Raw genomic sequence first — 5,673 nt, 5'->3', positions numbered from 1 at the left:
TTTAGATTAGTAACAAGGTTCTGTTGCCATTAATGGTGGATGATGGATTTGTGAAATACCAATTGACTTCTTTTCATGTTAATTACAGGTTTTCTGGATCTGTTAGTATCCTGCTTGGCAGCCTAATACACATGAAAGATTGTATTTTTGTTGACATATTAGGAAATTATTCAAAGCCCAAAGAAACATTGTCACGTGCAAAAGGACCCTTCCCAGAACAAAATGGTTCTTTATCAAGCAGTGGTTATACAAGGAACCACAAAACCCAGTAAAATGCTATTAAAGAACCAGTATTTTTAAGAGGACATGACTTTTAGTTAATTGTGTTGCTTTGTTTTATCATTCTGTCCTTAGTAAATAATTCTCCTAATATTGCTGAATTCCAGAGTATGACCTTTGTAATGAGGAGTCTAAACTTTAGCTGAAAGTAAAACTTTTGTTAACATAAAACATTTAACCTTTAACAACAATGTAGCTTAGAGAATGATGTCTCCAATGGTGACAACAGAGCATGTAAAACTCATCTGTACACAGTTCAGGCTGAATTAAATGGAAAAAGGTACTCTTAAAACATTTTGTGGGAGTTTGCAAATTCCTTTATTCTACATGTTCCTGAGGATATCCTGGACTATATAGTGAAATTATATATTATGTATTGTCACACACGAGTGTTTGGGGAACGGCGGACTGACCCGGGTTGCTATGGAAAACGTACCGCGAGGGGTCAACGACAGGGTACTAACTTGTCTTTCCTTCCTCCTTCAGAAAGCCAGAGGCCTCACAGATATAAACAAATGCCATGACGGCTACAGGAAGCACGCACTTCCGGGTCTGTTTATCCCCTCTGACGACCCTGATGACTTAATTTCCCAGACTCCACCACGAATACCCAGCATCCTTCACATCAATCTCTGGTCCGCCTCCATAAAAAGTTCCTCCTTTCTCCCCTCATTGTCTTTTGCTTTCTAACGTTTGTAATTGGCTGACTGGTCTCAATTTTGGTTACAGTATACAGGGCTGAAACCCCAAATCTTGCAACGTATTTTGTCTTGTGTATTACAGTGGCGTAGTCGGCAGGATTGATGAGGGTCCGAACGATGACAGAAGGACAGGACCTGAACGCGGTCCTCAACACTTTGGTCGCGGAGCTCGCCGTTACGTCCTACCGCGACAGTGGCTCCAGCACCGCTTGGGAGTAAAATGTGTGCATGGGAAGACCAGGTCTTATAGGTCTGCAAGAACAGGGAACAGGCCACAACCAAGGCGGAGATCGCAGAGACGAAGAGGTGGCTGGCGGCTGGCAGCTGCAGAAACGGTAAGACCGGAGTCTCCTCGGCCGTCGCACCCTCCCATGCAACCACTTTCCAGGGAGGACGACATAGAGTCGTACCTCTCCATATTTGAGAGGACGGCAACCCGGCATAAGTGGCCGCGGGCGGAGTGGGTGTCCATTTTGGCCCCGTACCTAAAGGGGCCTGCGCAACGGGCATATTACGACCTCCCTGAGGAGGAGGCCGCCCAATATGAACTCCTGAAGGCTGAGATTTATCAGCGAAACGGGGTAACCTCCGGCCAACAGGCACGCGCTTGGCGTCAATGGCACTTTGACCCTGCACTACCGGCTCGAGCCCAGGCCTTTGAGTACTGGGGCAAGCTTGGTACGCTGGCTACGGCGATACAGAAACCAGGCTCGCCAGGTGGTGGAGCAAGTGGCGTACGAGGGTCTGATTTATGCGATGCCGGATTATCTCACTCAACAGGTCCGGAGGCACCCGTTCGCTGATATGAACGGCCTTTTGGAAGTTCTAGAGAGGCAGCTGCCGGTGACCCAACTCGGGAGGTCTGAGAGTCCGGCGCGCAGGTCACGGCAGGGACGGACCAGTGTCCCCGAGCCCACTCGCCGCGCCACGGAGGCTCCGGTTAAGCCGAAGGAACGAAGGCTCGCGCTGCCGCGCTGTTTCAAGTGCGGTGAGCCGGGACATCTGCTGTCATCTTGCCTGCTTAACCAGGAGTCGATGGATTGCAGCTGGGCAAAGGAAGAGAGGTACTGTGCACTGTCTAACCCCCTTGCGGTCAAGAATACAGGAGTGGTGTTGCTAAACGGGCACATGGTGGTGGCAATGTTTGACTCCGGGAGCAACATAACCATTGTTGCTTGCCGTTACATCCTACCGCGACAGTGGCTCCAGCACCGCTTGGGAGTAAAATGTGTGCATGGGAAGACCAGGTCTTATAGGTCTGCAAGGTGTTTCATTACGTGGGAAGGGGCACTGAAACAGCTGGTGGTGGCTGTAATGCCAGAGCCCCCCTTTCCAGTCATCTTGGGACGAGACTGGTCGGATATTAACAGCGGTAGGACTGTCACCGCTCCTCTGCCGAGGCTAGGTCTGCTCATGGAGGGTCAGGGCCCCTCCCAGCTGTTCCCACACCGTGCACCTAGGCAACTACTGATGACGTAGATGCCCCGAGCGGAGCTCCGGAGCCGGCAAGCGCTCCCGTGGCTCCGTTTACGGACATATTCGCCGGCTTGGACATCCAATACCGGTCCACGCCGACCTCCTTTAAGCGTGAACAATGGAACGATGATTCCTTGAAGTTTGCCAGGAATGCCATCGTCTCCGGTGACGACATTTCGTCCATGGCCTCCACACCACACGGCCCCTACTTTGTACTGGAAAATAATCTGCTTTATCGGGTTGCTGAGCACGAAGGCGAGGTGCGGAAGCTGTTGCTAGTGCCGCGAACCTACCGGCGGGAGGTTTGTGAGCTAGCTCACGCCCACCTCCTAGGTGCCCACCAAAACCCCTACCAGTAGGACTAATAATATATTTTTCCCTTTACAGTTGAAGATCTCTCTGAAAATGCCTCGAGCTCTATCTTTACATGAAATAACTGACCTGCTAGAGACAGATGACACCATTGAAGCAAGTGCTATAGTGATACAACCACCCGAAAATGCTACATTGCCTGTTTCTGATGATGACTCAGGAGATGAAGAAGGTGGAACAATAAATAATCTGCCAAGTTCTTTGTTGCGCGCACCTGTGTATCTTAATCAAGATGACAGTGATGAGGAGTCCGACACAAGTGATCCCACATACGTACCTGAAGATAACTCCCCTGATGATGAAGTTCCATCAACCTCTAATGCTCAGAAACCTCCTCCGTCAAAGAAGAAAGTGACAAAAATTGTTCCGAAATGGAAAAGGGGCTAACGTAATTGCATAATCTGTAGCAGGTAGAGTTACAGAACCACCAAATGATTTCTTCCATGAAACCAGAATTCCCACAGAAATTTTTGAACTTTTTCTTGATGACGAACCTGTTGAACTCATTGTCAGATACTCCAACTTATACGCTGCAAGTAAGGGTGTAAATCTGGGATTGACTAGTTCCGAATTCAAATGTTTTCTCGGAATTATTTTTCTGAGTGGTTATGTGTCAGTTCCTAGAATGCGCATGCTCTGGGAACGAAGAACAGATGTTCTACTAATGCACTCGTTTGTGCTGCCATGAGACGTGATCACTTTGAAACCATATTTATGTTGCTGACAATGCCAATTTGGATCTAATGGACAAGTTTTCCAAGTTGCGACCTCTCATAAACAAACTCAATGATAGATGTATGAAATTTGTTCCAAATGAAACACATTTCAGCTTTGATGAATCCACGGTTCCTTATTTCGGTTGTCATGGGTGCAAACAATTTATTCGCAGAAAGCCCATTCGGTTTGGCTTCAAATTTTGGTGTGGTGCCACTCGTCTGGGCTACATTTGCTGGTTTCAGCCATATCAGTGTAAAATCCCTGATAATAAACATGAGGGATATAGTGTCGGTGAATCACTTGTCCTGCAGTTTAGTGAGGCACTTGTACAGGCACAACCTGTACAATACCATTTTGTATTTGATAACTTTTTCATCAGCATTGCACTTATGGATAAGCTCGATTCAATGGGACATCAGGGAACAGGTATAAGTGAGAAAAGATCGCATTGACAAAGCACCATTGGAATCAGATGTAGTGTTAAAGAAAAAAGAAAGAGGCACATTCGATTATCAAATTAATGACAAAGGCAATATTGTATGCAGATGGCATGATAACAGTGTTGTCACTGTTGCCTCATCTGGTGCTGGTATCGATCCCATTTGTCTTGTCAGTCGTTATTCCCAGAAACCAAAAAAGAAGATCCATGTCCAACAGCCAAACATGATCAAAGTCTATAACCATTTCATGAGAGGCATAGACAGAGCTGATGAAAACATTGATTTGAAGTATTGGGCATCAATCCGTGGAAAGAAATGGTATTTAAGTCCTCTGTTGATCTGTTTCGAATTAGCCTTATAAAATGCATGGCAACTGCATAAAACATATGATAAGAAGCCAATGGATCTTCTGGAGTTTCGCCAACGTATCGCATGCCATTATTTGGAGACCCACGGTCATCCTGCAGACCCTGGCCGAACAGGAAGACCTTCTCAGAAGCGCAACATTGATTTACGTTATGATTGCCTGAATCATGTGATAGTCAAACAGGGAAAGCAAACACGGTGTGCTCAATGTAATAAGAACACCACATTTCAATGTGAAAAATGTGATGTTGCCTTACATGTCAAATGCTGTGCTGGATATCACACTGAATAGCAGGTATTTACCATCTCCTGAGATAAGAAACATAATTTTATATGTTATGTATAATGTAAGAAGTGGATTTGCCTAGTGTTCCAATTTTGGAACGCCACATAACTCAACAATGGAATGTAATACATTTTTTTCTCTTCAAATTCTTGTTCCTTATGTTATTCTTCGCAACATATGTGAATTTCATGCACAAACTCAAAAATTTCAACCTTTGGCATAAATGGGTTAATATGTATCACAGCTAGGATTGTTTCTTTGTATTGTAGTTATTTAGTTTTTTTGCAAATTTTATAATTTTCTCCAACTCCCTTGTTTGTTCTTTGCTTATGTTTATTGACTGTAGTGAGACAAAGATTCTGTATTCAGTTTCAGCGACTAGGAGGAGGAGGTAGGGAGCCGGCACTGATACTGTGCACTGCCGCACCCACCACACTTGAAAATAATAACATGAACCATAGACAGTGCCAGGCAATGGACAAAACTGGTAGGTCAAAAAATATATCGAGCTACCAAAAACACTTGGGCAATCCAAAAATCAAAGTCAAGTTCAAAAAAATTGATTAACACCAGAAAAAACTAGCACTTGGTCTACTTAGAGGAAAAACTAACGCAAAAGATTTGATTTTGTATTTTTTATCAGTCTGAAGGATAATTTCAACTTGCGCATTGACCATATTTATATTAGAGGTTTTGGTTATATTACAAACATGATGATGATGGTTAAGGGACCCAAAAATCATACATGGGAAAAATAAATTAAATACCAATCATTCCCAAATGAGTTCCAAACAATCCAATCCATTAACATTAATGTGTACTATGGTATTGTCATGCTTATAATTTTGCCCCAATTCTTTTTCCCACTAATTGGCAAGTAAGACCATCAGATGTGACCTGATAAAACCCTTTTCTAATATCTTATTGCCTCCACTCTTGGCTTAATTATTAGCAATCCTTGCTTTTGTTGTTCAGATCCCTTTTGTGATTTCGCCATTCTGATTGTTTTAGTAGTTTTTTGATCATTCTTCCTTGG

The 5,673-nt window shown here is 44.4% G+C and overlaps 1 pseudogene; it reads left to right on the top strand.

Annotated features, from left to right (window-relative positions):
* Positions 1-2,852: 2,852 nt before the first annotated feature.
* LOC120529985 lies at positions 2,853-4,643 on the top strand (annotated as a pseudogene).
* The last annotated feature ends 1,030 nt before the right edge of the window (positions 4,644-5,673 follow it).

This window comes from Polypterus senegalus, chromosome 5, assembly GCF_016835505.1.
Source record: "Polypterus senegalus isolate Bchr_013 chromosome 5, ASM1683550v1, whole genome shotgun sequence".
NCBI classification, from domain to species: domain Eukaryota; kingdom Metazoa; phylum Chordata; class Cladistia; order Polypteriformes; family Polypteridae; genus Polypterus; species Polypterus senegalus.
The sequence above is the reverse complement of the archived record's forward strand: the minus strand, read 5'-3'. Positions and strand labels throughout refer to the sequence as shown.